Source organism: Triturus cristatus, chromosome 11, assembly GCF_964204655.1.
Source record: "Triturus cristatus chromosome 11, aTriCri1.1, whole genome shotgun sequence".
In the NCBI taxonomy this organism is placed as follows: Eukaryota; Metazoa; Chordata; class Amphibia; order Caudata; family Salamandridae; genus Triturus; species Triturus cristatus.
Window position 1 is genome coordinate 540,732,913 of NC_140594.1, and position 20,132 is coordinate 540,753,044.

Below are 20,132 nucleotides of genomic sequence, written 5' to 3' on the forward strand. Positions count from 1 at the left end.
GCTGGTATTGCAACGTGAACAATTTTTAACCAATGTGTCTATTTGAATATCCATTCTGGGCCACCAAAAATCATTCCTGACTTTTCTTTTAGTAATAGTTGACCCAAGATGACCAGAGTGCGCGGCCAAAACAATTTTCTCACGATAAATACTAGGAGGAATGAGTTTGTCACCCCTAATTATTTTACCACCTTCTACAGAAAGTTCACTACTGACTTTCCAGAACATTTGAAGTTCAGGTGACAAACACTTCTCTTTCGGCCACCCTTTTTTTATCAAAGATGCGACCTCTTTTAAAATCGGATCTTTGTCAATTTCTATAATCCAATCTTCCTCTGCAAAGGATAAATTCTCTTGACTAATAAGAGCTACAAAACATTCCCCAACTTCACTTTCCCAATCTTGATCATCCGGGTCTGAAATAGGAAGTCTCGACAGACAGTCAGCTCTACAATTTTTCCCTCCAGGGATGTATTCTACACTGAAAGTGTATTCAATAAGTTTTGTTGACAGACGTGCTATGCGTGCAGTGGTACGTTTGACATTTTTACCAGAGAGAATATCTACAAGGGGTCTATGGTCAGATTTTAAAATAAAAGATCTACCCCAAACATATTGCTTACATTTTTCCACACTCCACACACAGGCTAAAAGCTCCTTTTCAATCACAGAGTACTTCCGTTCAACCGGACGGAGAGTCCTAGAAGCAAAACCAACTGTATATTCCTTCCCACAAGCATACTGTGAGAGAATCGCCCCTAAACCATAATCAGAAGCATCAACCGTGATGACAGTTTGATTTCCTTCTTTAAATGCTTGCAAAGCAAGTGCTTTAACAATATGAGTTTTGATAGCTTGAAAACCTTTTTGGCATTCTTCAGACCATACATAATCTGCACCTTTCTTAAGTAATGCCCTAAAACATTCAGTGGCTTTAGCAAAATCTTTCATAAATTTGGAGTAGAATTCACAGAGACCTAAAAATGACATTAGTTGTTCTTTGTTTTGGGGAGAGGGAGCCTCAACTATACTTTTAATAAGGCCTGGTCTGGGTCTGATTCCTTGCTCTGAAATGACATGTCCTAAGTACTCAATTTCCCTTACTTTGAAAATGCATTTACTCTTTTGCAAAGTGACACCACTATTCGACAAAACATTGAACACTCTATCAATCACAACATCATGTTCAACTTCATTTTGCGAAAAAATAAGGATATCATCTTGAAAAACCACTACATTGGGGTCACCACTAAACATTTCTGACATTAATCTCTGAAATATTGCTGCAGCCGAGGCAAGACCAAAAGGAAGACGACAAAATTGAAAAACCCCATCAGGAGTAACAAACGCTGTCAGATGTCGGGACTGAGGATGCAATTCAACTTGGTGGTAAGCAGCTTTGAGGTCAAGTTTGGTGAACCATGAAGAATTCCCTACTTTAGCGATAAGATCTTCAATACGCGGAAGAGGAAAACTATCAACCCAAATTGCTTCGTTGAGACTCCTCAAGTCAACACACATCCTCAGATCCCCAGATCTCTTTTTAGCCAAAACTATGGGAGAAAGCCAAAGTGTGGACTCAACCTTCTCAATTATGCCTTGCTCACACAAAGATTGCAAATGTTTTGAGAGATCACTTCTAATGCTTAAAGGAACATTGCGAAGTTTATGTTTGATTGGTAACGAACCATCTTTGACTTTGATAAAATGCTGGAAATTTGTAATTTTGCCTAAACGATCCTCAAATATCTTTGCATATTTCTTTTCCCAAGAAGTACTTAATTGAGAGTCAACAGTAGAGCCAATATTAGTATTAAGATTAAGGTGACTTCGATTGTCAATGAAAACTGGATTTGGTAGGCCAGGTTTAATAGTAAGACCAAACTCTGCTTGATGTATGAGACCAAGAACATTGATGCCTCATTTGGCTACATAAACCTTACCATTGATAGTTACATTGAAAACACTAATATTTGCCCAAAAATAACCAAGAAGGTCAATTTTACTACCCTCAAAAGCAACCGTGAATATGTTGGGAGGTAGTAGATTTTTGTTGGGCCAATACACAAGATATTTGTCTTGTGACACTATGGTGATGCGAGCACCAGTATTGACATGAAGTTGAATGTGATTGCTGTCATCGATAACATCAACCTCTGGATCAGGGATATTTTGTGTAACACAGTTGTTTGTACAATTTATAACAACTACAAGATTTTCTTCGTCACTGAGTTGACTGTCAAAATCATTAGATACACCTTCAGAATCATTAATTACACATCTTACATTGCCTCTTTTACCTCCCATGCAAACATTTGCAAAATGTCCCATTTTTCCACATTTGGTACATCGACGGTTGAGTGCAGGACAATTTTTGAAAGATGACACATGCATGGAAGACCCACATCTATAACAGCTTATGTTATAATTATATTGTCTATTAGGTGTGAACGTTTTTCCAGCTCTGTTAGGTGTAAAACCTCGTCCACCTCTAAATGTAATGGGTCTTCTTGGAGCATTCCATGAAGAACCAGAAGTTGAAGGCTTAGAGTTGATTGCTCCAGAAATAGTCGAATTTGATAATGCAGACTCAAGTTGTTTTGCATCGTCCATTGACCTTTCGATGCTTTTAGCGATATCTACTGCTTCATCTAAAGTGGGATCTTTACAAGTGAGTAATTTTTGTTGGACTTTTTTACAATAGCATCTAGCCACAAGTTGATCCCTTATCAACTGCGAGGTAAAATTGTCAAACTCACATTTTGCAGCAAGAACTTTCAATGCAGTAATAAAGGTGTTCAAACTTTCGTTAGGTTTTTGCGCTCTAGTAAAAAAATTGTATCTATGAACTACTATGTTTTTCGTTTTTGCAAAGTACTTATCCAATTGCATAACTGCAGTATCAAATTAATCAGGATCTTTCCCTTCAGGTGCCTCAAAGTCAGGGAGATGATCAAAAACATTTTGACCTTCAACACCCAAATGATAGTACATTAAATATTTCTTCCTTTCCGGCCTGTATCTCTGACCATCAATTGCACCAAGATAAGCCTTAAAAGATCTAATCCATAGTTTCCATTCAAGTGGAGGTTCACCCGGTTCTTGTAAAAATGGTGCCGGAGGAGTAACACTGCATGCTACAAGGTGTAATAAGCCAATATAAAAGAAGAAGAGAAAAAAAAATTGAAGTCACAGTAAGAGAGAAAAGAAAGAAATAAATGCAAAATTGCAACCGTTTTTGTTCTGTCTAAAGACGATAGTATGGTGTAGCAGTAGACAATACCACTAGATGGCAATATTTAAGATTTAACTTTTAATATATTAGTATTTTATTTGACCAGAATGTTTTATTGGCAAACTGAGCGTAAACACTTGCACACTAGAATGGGGTGTTTTTAATAATAACAAACAAAGCTGTGCGCATCAGCGCGATGCAAAATAAATTCCTTTCATCAATTGGAACCAGAACGTATTTGCTGTGTGCATCAGCGCGATATGCAACTTGTGATCCTCTTTGAATTTGACACGCTCTTGCTGTGCGTATCAGCGTTAAAAAAAAATGAAACGGACGCTCGGTTGTTGAGCAAATCACCGTGTAGGGTAGTGAAATTGACGCGCATACGCTGTGTGCATCAGCGTGAGTGAGAAGCTTCCTTGTTGATAACAATCAACGATGCGTTCCACAGTACTACCACGTCAAGACGTTCTGAGCGTTCCGACGGAAGAACTCAGAGCAGCAGGAGTTCGGAAGAAGGAGGATGACGAAGCGTTGACGAAGGTAAGTCGTGTGAAAGCTTTCAAATTATGCTCGAGCTCGAGCAATGCAAAGCGCGACAATTAAATAAAGTTGTGGCCATTGTAGAAAATATTACTTCCCTTAGGCAAACCAATCATCCGACTGTATCCTAAATATTGCGAACTTTTATGCAGTGTGCGCAAAATGAGTCTATTCAAATAAGCAGAAAAAAATCAAACTCCGAGCAGAGTTCAAAAGGGCACGGCTCTCTGCTTTAACTCTGCATCTTTCATTCCGTTTAAAAGCCAAACTGTCCGAAATAATAAAAACGTGTCGTGGAAACGAGATTAGGACAAAACGACCTTACTCACAGTAGAAGTTCAATTTCACGAAATCAGGACACGCTGTATTCGAACACAAGAGAGTCAGAATTGGCACCTCGTTGTATGATGATGGATTGTAGAGCGAAATCCCATCCTCTGTCGCCAATGAAAGGATGACTTGTACAAGATGATTAAATTGTAGATTTATTCTCAGATACAGAGAGCCGTCCCTTGTGTCACCAGAACAGGAATCACAACTGACAGTAAAAGAACATTGAATAACAGAATCTACCAACACTCTAAATGACCTAACAGAGTTCCACATATGACTGAATGACATGACATCACCACAATAATGTCCCACATTATCCAGCAGTATTAGCATTTCTAAGAAACCTGCAGCCAATCCCTTTAAGAGTATTCAAGATAACATAAGTGGAGTAAGAGCCCTAGGAGCAGAGATTGTTAGTGACAAGAGTATGTTTTATTGAATAGACCTTTCCCTATTAACCCTGTCATTTATACATACTGAACATAGATAAGGAAAAAAATAAACCACCTGTGAGACCCATAGACTCGAGGTGTAGATGGGTCCTAGAAGCAGTGCAAATTTGTAGATTTCTTCATTAAAGAGGTCCCCAAAATTGCCTTGCATGGAAGAGATAGCATGCAATGTATCAATGGCAGAGTATGTGGCATATTGCAACCAGCAGGACATCTAGGGGACTCTTGATGTCAAATTATAATCCACAAACATTCCCCAAGGCAATGCCAATGAGGGTATTGGTTTATCTCTAACATCACAATGACATCTCTTTGAATTCATTGTAGGTTTGGCCAACGTTGAGCTGAAAAGGAATGATTTTATTTTCAAGCATGAATACCATGAGCAAATAAAGGTGCTAGTGTAGCATGCTTTGCCCCATGTGTCTCACACATCAATAATTACCTCACAGACAAAATAAGATCTTGAAAATGCTATATCGATTACATATTCCTACTATGGAATAGTGAGGATGGTGACATTTTAGATTTCATTGGCTAGCTTAAATAACTAGAGCATAGACTTTTCTTTCTCAGTCAACTACAGCAAGACTGAAATCAACTACCTAGAACTACTCCAGACACCAGACAAAGATGTGCAAGATGCCAGCTGACACAAATGCCCTATTAAGGTACAACAGTCACCACTTGCGAGCTCTGAGGGTTAATCTGCCATTTGATCAGTCTAAGACTAAGCAGGAGTTATTTTCTCAAGAAGAGCTGCTTTAAAGAAGATGAACACCTCAAAATGAAAGATAGAAAGGGGGTACCTCAAGAAAATCATCACTAGGGCCCTAAAAACATCATAGCTTTGTCCTAGGGAATGGTAACTCATGCGCAAAACTAGGGCGACGGCTCAGAGCAAATAGTGATTGTTAGCACTTTCAATTCAGGCAGCACTTTCAATTCAGGCAGTAACCAAAAGAGAAAAACAAAAAGTGCACAATACCTTTAATCAGAGACAGACAACAAAGCTCAACTTCTTGTGTTCAAAAGAAACAAAAATATCAGGGACTTCCTGGTAGGCCCATTGGAAATTAGAACCCACAGTGATGCAATGACCTTATGTGGGATTGTCAAATGTGATAGATCATTTGAAATGTGGCTTTTTTCTTAACTAGATATATCATGTATACCTAGATACTGTCATCCCATTCCTGATCCTACACATTAAAGGCATTTTATAATTGTAACACTCAAAAAGTAACCTATGTTATCAAAGGTCTTTACAACAAAATATATGTCGGAAAGACATACCAAATGGTCAAATGACAGCACTGGAATTGTATTAAATGCAAGGTGGACTCTGCTCCTTTAGTATGACACTAGAAGCAATGAAACAAAAATGAGATCTATTAGAAAGTTGTGGAGGTGTTTAGTACTCATGAGAGGTGGCAACATTTCTACACAATTGAACTTAAGAGAATGCAGGCAAATTGATTTACTTAAAAGCACCACAAAGGATCTGAACAACATCTATGATCTGCAAAGACTGTTGATATTGAACACATGAATGGCGATAGCATATATGTCCCCACAGCTATGTACATAAATACATGATATGTCTAACCACTGGGGGATGATGCAGTCTTGATAACAATAGGGACACTTATGAGGAGAGTCTTTGTAGTCTGATCTTGGGAGATATTTTTGACAAACACCTCAGTATCTCCTTTACAAGTGTTGGAAGCTTGTATCACCACTGACTTAGACTTAGGGGTAGACCTGTCTCTGGCGATTTGCTAAAGCTGGACACCTTCAGATATGCAATAAATTCAAGTGTGTTAATGTCCCACGGATTGCTTGGTGACGGTGGCACACTATTGTATCGTTCAGTTACATTATTTCACTAAGGTGTATCTGGTAATACGGTATTGATTGAGTGGATTGTATGCTAATTACAAACTCAAGAAAGTAATTCAATCACAAACAGATTAACGTTAGTCACTTAGTGGGCCAACGTTTACTATGCCATGACAGCCGTGACCTGTATGTTACAGATATTACTGGCTAGATACTGCCATTGCTGGGACAGCGAGGATTAGAGCCCCCTTTAGCCTTCAAATTGAGTTTTTACTTTGTGACCCTCATTCAAGATGGCGGAAGGAGGTTAGCGGTTGAGTGTTCCAGGATTCTAACCTTGATCTAGGCTGGAGCATCTTCCAGCACATCTTCATTGCTGACATAAGGCAAAGTGGTGAGAGGACACATTGTTTCCCCGCTGTAAGGTCCTTGTTATAATGCTTTTTACATTTAGTTAAGGTTTTGGATATGATCATTAGAAGACGAACCCTTACCGCTTCCTGCATATTAGGTCCAAGAGGGACAGTAGCAGTGTTTTGGTTTTTTCGAGTCGCAGGATGAGCTTAGTAACCTTGTGTATATTGCATGCATTAACTGTACATTACCACACCACAAGTATGACCATTGAATTAATTCTCTCTAGTATTCAGATATGATATTTACCTCTAGCGAGGACACTGGCTGGCTGTGATGTACGGTCTATAAAACATACATTATCTCAGCAAGCCGAAATACATGTGATATTCAAGGAGTATTAGTTGCATGTTGTTAGATATGATTCATTAGGTAGGGTATGGACCGCTATTTGTAAGTGTTGGCATTTAGAAGGTTTTCCTGCATCACTTAATAACCAGGATACTGCGAAGGTCTCAGATAGTCAATTGGGAATATTCATCTTTACCCCTCTGTCTTTTAGAAATATGCACGCTGGATCACATTTCAGGTTTTAACAAGCATGGGATGACTTACTGGTGTATTACATACCTACTGAATATGGCCAATCAAGTGATTGACGTTATCTTTTGGAAGGATGTACTTCTTCATTTGGTAACTACCCTTGGTGCCCCCTCATTTTTATAATCATTTGGTGAGCATATGATTACAGAACATTAAGTAACAAGAGTTCATATTGCAGAAATCAAATTACCCTGACTGAGCCAACTTTTGTTATAGGTGCTCTAGCCAGAGGACAATTCTCCTGATGAGATCTGATAATTCTGGGTCAAAACGTCAATACCTTCACCCCCCCCCCCCCCCCCCACTTCATTTCTTTTTTTTTTTTTTTTTTTTTTAAACCTTTATTCGTGCATATTAAAAGAACAAATACGGGCCTACAACCTTCAGGCCGGCCACGATACGGTTAAGCACTGATACAAACATTACGGCCCCTGTGCTTCAACGGTCAAGGTTAGCAACGATTTATGAAACATACACTGGAGAGATCCTTGACCCCAGGGAAGGGAGAAGTGAAGGTTAATTTTAAAGTTTTCAAAATAAGTTTATCAGGGAAATAGTCAGTGAAGAATAAGAACCAAGGAGATTCGAGTCCGCACGATATCTTCACCACACGGGAGAGCAGCAGCATCATTAAAACAGCAGTGGAAGTAAAATCGCAGGCAGTGAGGCAATGCAGTTATATAACAGGATAGTCACATGAGCAATTACGCACCCCTCCAGTGCCGCCCCCACTCAGTCAACCCCCCACCCGGACCCAGAATCGAAACAAGTATAGCGCAGAAACATAAAGAGAAAAAAGGCCCATAGAACTAATTAGAAACAGTAAGTTACCCCCCCACCCTACACCAATGCGGAGGCTACGGCCTTCCCCCCCCCCCAGCATAGTGCCTGTCGCCCAATAAACCCGAAATATAGACAAGAAAGAGAGTAAGAATAAAGTAAAGAAAGATAAGAAAACAATACACCTATGTTAAAGGGGGTGAGAAAAGAATAGGACTATTCTAATCTAAACTCCCAAAAAGAAGAAGGTGGGGAGGAGCCTACATATCATCAGAGCGCCCTAAACCATCGGCCACCACACACTGAGAACCCACTACCCCAAAGCGGTCGTGTGAAAATGAATTGTCACAACAATTTAGATGAAGGAAGACAAATCGCGACGAATGCGCACAAAGTACACATACAGTTCCAGTCCCAGTCCAGCCCCTCCGTGAAACCATGGCGATATTAATCAGTCTAGCCCTGGCCCGATCGCGGGCTTGAGATTAAGCCAGCCCCTACATGAAGGCCCCGCATCCCGTGCAGACAAAGACAATATGGCCGTTTGGGAGAAGATGGTGAAGTAGAATCCCAAAATGGCCACCGACCATCTGTAGAGGTCCCTTTGTGCACCACATAAAGTCCAGACATGGCATGTAGAGTACAGTAGTTCCACAGAAAAGAAGCAGTAGGCCACCGTGAACGATTCCTCGAGGATGTTAGGTGTTGCTCAGCTGGATACTCCTGCAGACGCGGTGAGGCAGGCAACAATGAAGCAGGCAGCAATGAACGGGGAAACAAAGTATCCGCTGTTAAGCTGGAGAGCAATTGATCCTGGGTGCCGGGAAAGCCAGATGCCGGCACCAGTGTAGCACGATCACACACAGCCGTTGCGTCCCCGCAAGAGGACAAAAGCACTGGCAGACCCACGCCGTGTTGATGACAGACGGAGCGCTCACGGCCCGCAGCCGACAACAGGGAGTCAAACTGCTCACTTAGCGCCTGAAAGCGAGCAAACATTTGTAAACGAAAGTCCCGCAGGACGGCCAGTACGGAGCCGCATGTCAGCGGAAGCTGCACCCCCACATCGGCAGCAATCCGGGACGGCACTGTGGAGCTGGTGGCTGGTGGAGGGAGGGCGAAGCGGGCAGCGGGCAAGACCGGAGTATCACCCCCCAGCCGCGAGCAGGCAAACAACGCCATGTTTTACCGCCGGACGGTACAATGGCCAGGGGGGGGGGGTCGTAGCAAGGAGTCAGTTCCCCTCAGGTCTGTGCCGCAACTGGGAAAGCCAACAGTCGCCTCCCTTCCCTCGGGTTCTCTTTGCAGCCGACTAGGCAATAGAAGAAGGGGGTCGGCAGCCTCCCACAGCGCGGTCCACCGATCGGGGCAGGAGACCCGCCTCACCGGGGCTTACCTTACAGCCCCAGCCCTTCAGGCACAGGGTGCAGGAGGTGTCTGGCCGTCCCTCCCCAGGCTCATCTGGCGACAGTCCGTGGTGTTAGGTGAGGTCGGGACCGCGGGGCTCGGATTTGCGCTAGCGGGTCCGGGGACTGCGGAGCTTCCTGGGGGCCGGCAAAGGCCACAATGGAGCAGGGGTCCAGGGCGGAGAACAAAAACACCAAAAACTCCGGCATCCGGGCGGGCTGAGACTTCGGGGAAGTGGCGGCGTGGACAGCGCGTCGTCGTACACGTTTCACCTCGAGAATCGGCAAGGATGGGAATCAGGATAATAGTCCGGGGCCAAGGGCCGACGGAGCCGGGCGCTCAAGCGTCTGCTCCGGTCGCCATCTTGGCTCCTCCACCCCCCACTTCATTTCTTATTTAATCTTTTAAATGTATAAGCACTGTGACTTTCCCCCTAGGACTAGTGTGCAATTGGGACAACAGCTTTGGGGTATGTACAGTGTATTTGTAAGTTCAGTATATATGCTCAGTTTTTCATACACAAAATAAAATCTACTACAAAGAAAAATTGGCTGTTTGATTTGTTCAAATAATTAATTGTATGTAATGGGTCAAGACGTAGGGGAACACTAGCAGACATAATTAACTCTCAAACCTATTAGTGAGGCATTGATCTAGATGAGCTCCACTAGTTAAATGTTTGGTTTATGAAGCTATTGGTTTTTGGCAGGAAATGCTTGGAGCGGGATTATTTGATGACCACAAATGTCCGTGTGTGGGCAGATATGTGTGGTGAGTATGCCCGGTCAAGATTTCTACACACCTTCAGACTTTCTCTATTTTAGAGCTCATAATTCTTCAGAGGGGCATGGCTGAAGCTGCATTAAATTAAACCCTTTCAAAATCAGGCCTCTTTATCACATGGTGTGCTAAAGCTCCAGGGGTCATGGAAGTGCAAAAATGTTAGGAGCCCAATCAAACTTTCTGGAGCAGTTCCTCTTGACTTCTTCTGAGGCTCCTAGGACTTCAGATATAGCAGTTAGGGATCATGACTCACTCCTGCAGGACCCAGCAGCAGGGACCAGTTCAAGTTGAGTAATTACTGATCAGTTAGTCACTCAAGGAAAAATGAAGCCTCTTAAATTGTTCTGTCCCTGTAGCCATGCAAGAGGTCAGCCAACTGACCCTTGGGATCACTTCTCAGTCCTCTGTACAAGTAGGAGCAGGCCATGCCCTTCTATTCTCCACACAGGTGAGAAACAAGGCCAGTCACTTTGCTGAACATCTGCAGCTCCAGATTTGTTTTGGGTGAGATATCTTGTATGATTCACTAGAAGGTGGGTGGGAGGTGACTCCTGGATACTACCCAACCACTGCCATTTTTTTTTTATTGTTGTAATTATTTTTTAAGTGCTGAGGCAAACCTTCCCATTTTGCAGTAAATCCGGTTTGCTTAACTGCAAACTATCCCACAGTGCACTATGCTTACAATTTCAACATGGCAGAACACTTCTGCCCCAGGAGGAGGCCGTGACCAAGCGTGGGATGTGTCTACAAAAAAGACCAGGCCCTCCTCCTCAACACCAAACTGCATCTAGGACCAGCTCACCACTCCCATTAAGAGGGTGCCAACTTTAGTACATTGGACCCTGGGATCAAAAGGCACCTCTTCACACAATCAGACTCTACCCATAGCTATGCAAAAGGGAGGCCTCACTGTGTTCCTTTCAAGTAAATGAAAGTTGTGAAGTTTGTGATCCCCAAATTGCTCTTCCTGAGCTGAAATGAGCCACATACTACACACCCACGTCTTTCTATGAAAAGGTCCAAGCCATTTCCTTTGCTCTTGGAGCAGTTTTCAGACGATGTGATTGGTAAAGCACCAGAGGCGTCATTAGGGTTGGTGTCTCCCAGTGCGGTAACTCATGGTGTCACCCCCTCACGACTTACCCCATGATGGACTGAGTTTGAGTCCGCCAGTGCAAAGTGTGTTTTTAAGCATGTCTAGTGGGCGTGGGCAGTGGGCTGATGAAAACAGCGTGTCCGGGAGCCATGTGAGTAACGTTTTGAACATCTAGACACCGATGTCTGTATTCCATACTTCCGTACTCTCATGTGTCTCTACTGCCTCACTTCCCTGTGCCCCATAACTCCGTGCCCCTCTGTGTCCAATACCTCCGCATCCCTCTGTGTCTCATACCTATGCACTCCTCCGTGCCCCGTACCTTCACATTTTTGCTGTGCCACATACCTCCGCACTCACCTGTACCTACGCACCCTCTGTGTCTCATACCTCTGCACCCCTCTGTGCCTGTACCTCAACACTCCCCCTACCTCTGCACTCCTACGTGCCCCGTACCTCTGTACTACCCTCTGCCAAGTACCTCCGCAATTTGCTCTGCCCCTACTGCCGCAGTCCCCTGTGCCCCTACCGCCGCAGTTCCCTGTACCCCTACCTTCATCTCCCCTGTACCCCTACCTTCATCTCCCCTGTACCCCTACCTTCATCTCCCCTGTGCCCCTACCTTCTCCCCCTCCTGTACCTTGCCTCTGCACTCCCTCCCTCCACAATTTCCTTGTGTCCCATACCCCCGCACTTCCCCTATGTCCCTACCTTCGCACTCGGTGGCACATACCTACAAATTTCTCCTGTGCCCCCTACCTCTGCACTCCCCAGTCGTGGTACCTGTTCTGGTGTACATTTTGACCTTGTGGGACCCCCTACAATGAGCCCCCATGGGACCCCCTACAGTGAGCCCCCGCAATACCCTCTACAGTGAGCCTCTTCTCCTCTGCTCTGAACACACCCACTCCTGCCACCTGTGGAGTGGGAAGGGGGGCTCGAGAGTTTGCACCCTCCTGCTCTTGGCTTCTGGGGGGAGTGATGGGGGTGCGTGTGAGGGGTCTGCTGCATGGGGGAGTCAGGGGGTGCATGACAGTGTCAGTTGCACGGGGGTCTTACCTGCAGGACACGGTGATCTCGATCTTGGTGGCCAGCACGCTGGTGGTCACCGGGTCAAAGTTCCCTATGGATGCCATGCTGTCCCTGCCTGGGCTCCGGGCACGGGGCTCCCCCGTGCAGGCTGGTCCGCGGGCGGGGCTCCCATTATTTTGCAATTTGGTGTCACGGTGTCACCCCATGTGATTGTGTCACCTGGTGCGGTCCGCACCCCCCTAGTGACACCACTGTAAAGCACTGATCAGAGCAGCTGCTGGAAAGCTTGTGCTAATTAGTCTATTGGAGGGTCAGACAGGCAAGGTCCAACTTTTAAAAAAAGTTATTTTTCAGGTGCATATAGCAAAAGGACAACTTTACAATTGAATAGGATTAATGATAAATATTTTAAATCCTGGTTGAATTATTTCTGCAGCTTTCCCAAAAGCTAAGTTATCAAGCATAGCACTTCTCATACAATCAATGACAGCCCTTTACACTGCGAATCGCTTGGGGGTCTAGTCACTGGAGGACCATGGCCACACTAAATACTTGTTCTATAACTCTAAAATACTATGTATCCTACCTTATGGGTTACAATGTTTAATTAGGGGTGAATTAAATCATTTTAAAGTAGGGTTCTTTCCTGTCATGAAGGTTTTTTTTGTATAGGTTTGCCTGCAGGTACAAGAGCTGCAGCAGTCAGGCTACACATGTAGCTCTGAAGCAGTGGTAGGGGAGGGGCAGCGGCCAACCCCACCCCTCTGCTCTTCCAAGCAGCTGCCATAGGGTGACACACAGGGACCGCCACAGGAGGCAGCGTGTCTAGCTGCCCCACTTGTCTGTAGCATTGTTTTTCCTCGTCATCCTAGTGTATGGCACAATAGGTGCCCCAGTCCAGAGGTGACATTAAACTATCCATGCTAGTGGTGTATTTAGTAGAAAATTAAACCTGTCCGGTGAGGCTTAGCCAATGTTACCATGTTTTATGGGTCAGAGCACCTACACTGGGGACTGGTACAGGGCTTCAGTGTGCAGAGATCAAAAACGTAAAAATACCTGTCATCAAAAACTAAGGGGAGGGGAATCTTTGTCCCACAAGGGCTTTGGTGCATTTAAAAAAAATATATATATTACAGGGCTGATGTTAATATTGCATATAATGGGATTATGCTTAACCTGCTCCTCTTCTTTATCAAAGTTGAACTTACTGGTCAAGCAATCATAAGTCTTTAATAGAATGACAGTTGTATTAGATTTGATGGATATATGAGTTGTAAGACTCCCGGGAAGCAGGACCTTTATTTCTGGTTCTTACCTCTGGAAGGAAAACATTGTGGTAGCCATTTATACAAGGATTTGGATGGTCACTATCGCCTGTAGGCAAAAACGTCAAAAATGTCACAGGGTCTTAGGAGACGACGACTCTAGGTCTTTAGTCAATTTTGTATCATCATACTCATTGTAAGAACAGATTAATTGTAGCTTTATCTGGTTCTTTCCAGTTGGCTAACAGAGCTATTTCCAAGTCTGTTAATTTTTTAGGGCCTGGAAGCAAGAGTGAGCGCCAACCAGCTCCAGTCACTAGGAGAGCTCTTCTTTGGTGAAATTAACAGCAGTGTGTTTTGCCGGTCTCACAGTTGACAGTTATTAACAGGTTCTTGGCACAATCCCTAACTGGGCCGTTCATTTGTTTCAGATTTTAAATACTCAACTGTTTTGATTTGCCCTGCTTGTCAAACCCAATAAGGTATTGCTGTTATCTGAAGGTTCACATTTTTAAATAAAAATAATTCTCTCTTCTGTGCCTGTTTTAGGGCTGATTTCCTCTGTTCTGTGATATTATGTTAGCATAATTCTTTATTTTCTGGCATCTGTTAGTCTAATTCCACAATTCTCAAAAACATGGCCAAGGATATAATTACTAAGTAGTGATTGACAATAGTAACCAATGATGAATCCATAACTTCACTGCCAGTAGTGGTGTTCAAAAGAGATGGAAATGAGGTCTTTGCTTTCCATGCGATTAAGGCGTGGAGTTAGTTCACCAGTTTACCATGGTCAGTATTTTGCATGGTCTCTTCTCTTTTCCAACTAGTTGCCTGCTGAGTTGGTGCTTCCTGGCCATCATCCAATTCTGGTTTACAGTTAAGATGAATAACTGGCCTCTGTCAGTGTTACAGAGGATCGAGAATTGGGCGTTCTACCCTCAGGGAAGGGGCAGACTTAGCTGCATGGCTCCTCGAGGCCTAGGACATTTTCAAGATATTTATGATAGTGGTCAGGGATAGAACTAAGCTGTTATGCAAAAGCACCCTGGAACATCATAACCTAGTAGATAAGCACTGCAGGCTACACCTTTAAACAACCCTTCCTCAAAATAGGATAGTCACCCCAAGGCACCTACCTTCCTTTCCAGCCCAATTCTCTATTGAAAACCTAGGGGACCCATAATAGATTGTAAGAGTCTATCAGGCACATGCATCAAACCTTTTTGCGATCGCAAAGGGTGCGAATCGCAAAAATAGGCCGTTTGCGATCGCAAAAGTCAGTGTTGAAATGCATCAACTGTATATTTGCGAAAATCCATTTTTTCGCAAATATAAGGAATCGCAAAACATTCTGCGAATCAAATAGCGAATCGGTATTAGCGTGTCCCAATTACCGAATCGCAAACAACGAATCGCAAAATGTATGCATGACAAATCGCAAATAGCGATTTCCATGAAAATCGCAAATTAGCGATCGCTAAATAAGAAGGATCACAACCAGGTGGTAATCATGAGTGCAAATCACAGACAGGTGAAAACCAACTGAAACCCATTTAAACACACCCAGAATGAGCCAGCACTGTTCACAATGGCAGGGATTTACCTGATGGCGAGGAGGATGAGGCTGCAGGCTGCCGCACAGAGACGGAGGCGAATGAATGAGCGCATCTTCAGAGTCCGCATAACTTTGCTAGGCCAGCAAGAGGATGAGATATACGACAAGTATAGGCTCAATGCAGCAATGATCCATGACCTAATCAATGAATTGGACCCCATAATGCAACGACAGACACGTAGGACCAATGCCATCCCAACGCATGTGCAGGTCCTATGTTGCCTACACCTTCTGGCGTCAGGCAGTTTTCAGGGGGTCATTGCTGTTGCGGGAGGTGTGTCACAAAGCGCACTTTCAAGAATATTGAAAGCATTCCTTGATGCCATGATGGCCGTGATCGGGTCTCATATCAAGTTCCCTACCACCGCGCTTGACCTTGCAAAAACCAAACAGGAGTTCTACCAGATAGCTCGTTTCCCACATGTTTTGGGTTGTATTGATTGCACCCACGTTGCAATATGTCCCCCTGCAACACAGGAATATATATATAGAAATAGGAAATCTTACCATTCCCTCAATATTCAGGTTGTTTGCAATGCCAAAAACATTATCACTGACATTGTTGCGCAATTTCCAGGGAGTGCACATGACTCTTATATCTTCAGGCAAAGTGGCATACACACCCGTCTTGTCAGGGGAGAATTTGGAGAGGGACATCTGCTTGGTAAATATGTGTTATAGTTTATCACTGTCATTGTACGTATGTCAATGTGAAGCTGCCACTGACTCTTTGCTCCATTACATGTAGGTGACAGCGCATACGCCTTGCGTAATTACCTAATGACGCCTTACCTCAATCCCACAACTGCCAATCAACAGAGGTACAATGCAGCACATATTTCGACAAGGAAAATCATAGAGCGCACATTTGGGCTGTTGAAGAGCCGATTCAGATGTCTACATAAGACCGGTGGAGCACTGAAGTACAACCCTGAACAATGCTGCAAGATAGTAGCGGCATGTGCCATGCTGCACAACATAGCGACAAGGGGAGGAATGGACATCGAGGTGTCTGACAGCGATTCGGAGGATGGGAACCAGCAAGTGCCACAACACCATGCAGCACAAGGGGCAGGCGCAGCAGAAGGGCGTAGGAGAAGATTTGACATCACACAAAATTATTTCTGAGGTGAGTAATGATGACACAGAAACTGACTATTGCTATCAGAGTATTCTTTAATTAAATAAAATTGCCATGAGTGTTCAAGCACACTTGTAATCTGACCAGTGCAATGGACATAAGTGGTTTGCAAATGTCAATTCACTTGTCACTCTGTGAAAAGTCAAATCCAAATAAATGGTTACGTCACCATAGTGGAATGCAATTGTACATGCCAGTCTAGCGCTTTTTCCCACGAACACCCAGACGCCTGTCAGACCCAGCATTGTCATCCGTTATGTTGGAAGCGGCGGGGGTACTGCTGCGTGTGTTGCGTCTTCCTGCAGTGCGGACTGGAACTGCCACACTACTTAGGCTTGAGCCACCCTCACTACCCTCTTCGGGCGTGGAATTGTTGGCCGCAATTGTGGAAGCATTTAGCAAATCAACTGCATTTGTGACCTGGTCCAGTGCTTTAGCCACATCGCCGCTCCAATGGCACATTTCAGTTTGCATGGTCACAGACCTACGTGCCAGCAGTGCAGTTGTCGTGGCCAATCTATTGTTTGATTTAGCAAACATTTTCAATTGCAGCATTAGTTGACGATGCTGTCTCTTCTGGGATACATTTCCCTCATGCATCACCTTGCTCAGTTGCTGCACACTTTGACAGTACTGCTATGTTGCTAGCCATCTTGCCAACTTGCAATTGTACTAATCGTGTGTTTTTTGTCTGCAGGCGCTGCATACGGAGCATCTGTCCCTCAAGACCACCCCAGACATCACTTGGTTGCTCCTCCTGCTGTGTCCTGAGTGCTCTTCCTCTCCTACGCCGGGCTCTGTGATTAGTTCTGGGGACCTGTGGTTGTGTTTGTGTGATGGAAGTTGTCTGGCCATGGCTGCCACCTGGTGTTGCATCAGCCTCATCATCTTCACACTCCATGGTGACTAGGGATGGAACAGTAGCCCTGCGTGACTTTGTTGGACGTGAGGGATTTATTTGCACCACAGGTGTGTCCATCTGTTCACCTGCGCTGGTGTCCTGCATGTCTGGGGAATCGCTATCCACATCTTCTACACGTTGTGCATCTGTGAGGTGAAACAGTGCAACACTGTATTATTTCATGTCTGTGATATTAATTGCACAGTAATAAATTTCTGCCTTTGTAAATGATTTTATACTCTATTCAGCTTTTTTGGGTTGTTACTCTGAGATTTGACATTTTAACTGCTTGACCTGACTACATCTCCCATAATGCCCCTCACCTACTGAATGCATTGTGTACTGGATGTTCAGGGTCTGCACTTGGGCTGTGCTGTGGTCGAGTTCTACCTTTACATTTTGTAACACTAAGAAAACATACATTCATCTTACCTTCAGATGTGTTTGCTGCTCCGGACGTGTCCAGCTGGGTCACACCAACAACAGCTTCTGGCTGGATGGTGGATTCAATCAAGTCCTCCATGGGAGTGTTCCCAGTGTCTGTTGGTGTTCCCCCTCCTGTCTTCTTTGCCTCCTTCAGGCGGTCAGCTATGCGCACCTTAGCCCGACTGCGCAAGTCGTACCATCGTTTTTTGAGTTCTTCAATGGTGCGGTGTGTCACCCCAATGGCATTGACCCTGTTTTGGATCCGGAGCCAGATTTTCCTTTTCTCCTGCTCTGCCACTTTCAATGATGCCTTTCCAAACAGCTTGTCATGGCTGTGGACTACTCCCTCAATGAGGGTGTCAATTTCTTTTTCTGCAAATTTAATTTTGCGTTTCCTGCCTGTTTGGCTCTCCTCTGCTGTTTGTGAGGCTTCCATTTGATATCACAAGTTTTTCTTCTGTCTCTGTCACACTCCTGTTCTGCTCCCAGAGCCAGCTCCCTCCTCTCCCTGACACTGTGCACTGGAAATGAGGCTGGTGCTGCTCACTTCCTGGTTGTGATGTCATCAGGATGCATCAAAAAGCGACTTCGGTATTAGCGATTTCGCTAATTGCGAAATCGCTAATAGCGAGTTCGCAAATGCCGAAATCGCAATTTATTTAGCGATTTTTAGCGATTCGCAATATTCTCGCAATGTTTTTGTTGCATTGTGTTTTGCGAGTCTTTATTTGCGATTCCTTAAAATTCGCAAATAAGGACTCGCAAACTCTCTTTTTGATGCATGTGCCTGTATATACAAACATACACATGAGACTGACTTCAGAGCAGCCCTGTGAGTTAGGGCCTCATGTAGGTAAATAAATTTTACCGGTTCTTAAATACCGAGCCGTACCGAATCGGTAAATTAGAATCGGTAAGTTATATGTAGGTAAAAATTCGGTAACAGTTACCGATTCGGTAACATTCGGTAAATACGAATCGGAATTCACCGAATCGGTAAATACCGAGGTGATAATTACCGATTCGGAAAATACCGAGGTGGTATCTACCGAATCGGAAAATACCGAGGTGGTATCTACCGAATCGGAAAATACCGAATCGGTACGTACGGATTCGGTAAATAACATCACATGACTTGACGAAACAGCTAATCCTGTGCAACGACAGCCCACCCAACCAGGAACTGCCCACACCCAGGCAGGTGTACACAATTAGCCGAAGTGGCCACACCCAGGCAGGTGTACATAATTAGCCGACCCTGGAGAGGCTCGGAGTGCAGAGGAGAGGCAGGGAGCAGTTGCATGTGCGAGCGGGAAACGAACAGCATGTCCAGCCAGAGCACACAGAAAGACGGAGGGGAAAGGAGGAGGAAGCTCAAATTCAGCCCCAAGGAACTCCAGGTGCTGGTGGAGGAGGTGGTGAAGCAGCACCAGAAGCTGTTTGGGAGGCAATCCCTGCAAGTGCCTGAGGCCGAAAAGCGCAACATATGGCTGGCCATCCAGGCGCAGGTCAATGCTGTGGGAGTGACCCACAGGGAAATTGAGGTCCTCAAAAAGCGCTGGTATGACCTGAGGATTGTGACCAAGAGGAAGATGGGCGACATCCAGAAGGAGGCCAGCCAGACCGGAGGTGGAACCAACAGGGCACCTGCCCTCACCGAACTGGAGGAGCTGGTGGCGGCCACACTCGAGCAAGAGAGCGTCGTGGGTCTTGGGGACGCCGACAGCTCTGCCAGAGCCGCAACACACCAAGGTAAGACGAAAGCACAGCAATGTAGCCGCCCCTACCCCTATCCCACATCCCCCATTGTGAAACGAGAATCACACTGCAGTCCACACGTGTCAGTGCAGACAGGCAATGCATTCCGGGAGATGTAGTCAGGGCCACACTAACCATGACGTAAATGTCACAGGGCAACAAGGCATGTCACGCACTCGAGGCACAAGGAGACAGAGGACAGATTGGAATGTGAAATGATTTATTGTGACGCTTGCAATGCAGCCCTTCGGGGACACTGAGCCAAGGTTGTTTTTCTGTCCACAGTTGTGACATCATGCAGTACAGGGCATGCTGCAGGGGAGACGGCACACCGGCCACAAAAATCACCTCTAGCCACCACGAGTTCAGACCAGGGAGCAGGCCCACTTTCAGCCGCACCACCTACGCAGCCAGCCGCGCCGCACATAGAGCCACCATCACCTCACCGAGAGCCAGCATCACCACCACCAGAGCCAGCATCGCCACTCATGTTCGATTCACCGGCCACATCTCCGCTTGCAGGTGTGAGAATGAGGAGGCGTCCAGCAGCCAGGCTA

General features: G+C 44.9%; 1 long non-coding RNA gene across 1 annotated transcript; it reads left to right on the forward strand.

Moving 5' to 3' along the window:
• The first annotated feature begins 16,203 nt into the window (after positions 1 to 16,203).
• Positions 16,204 to 17,622, forward strand: LOC146785041 (uncharacterized). Its single transcript, XR_014970900.1, has 2 exons — positions 16,204 to 16,478; positions 17,188 to 17,622. It is a non-coding gene; the product is annotated as an uncharacterized LOC146785041 (long non-coding RNA).
• Positions 17,623 to 20,132: the final 2,510 nt, after the last annotated feature.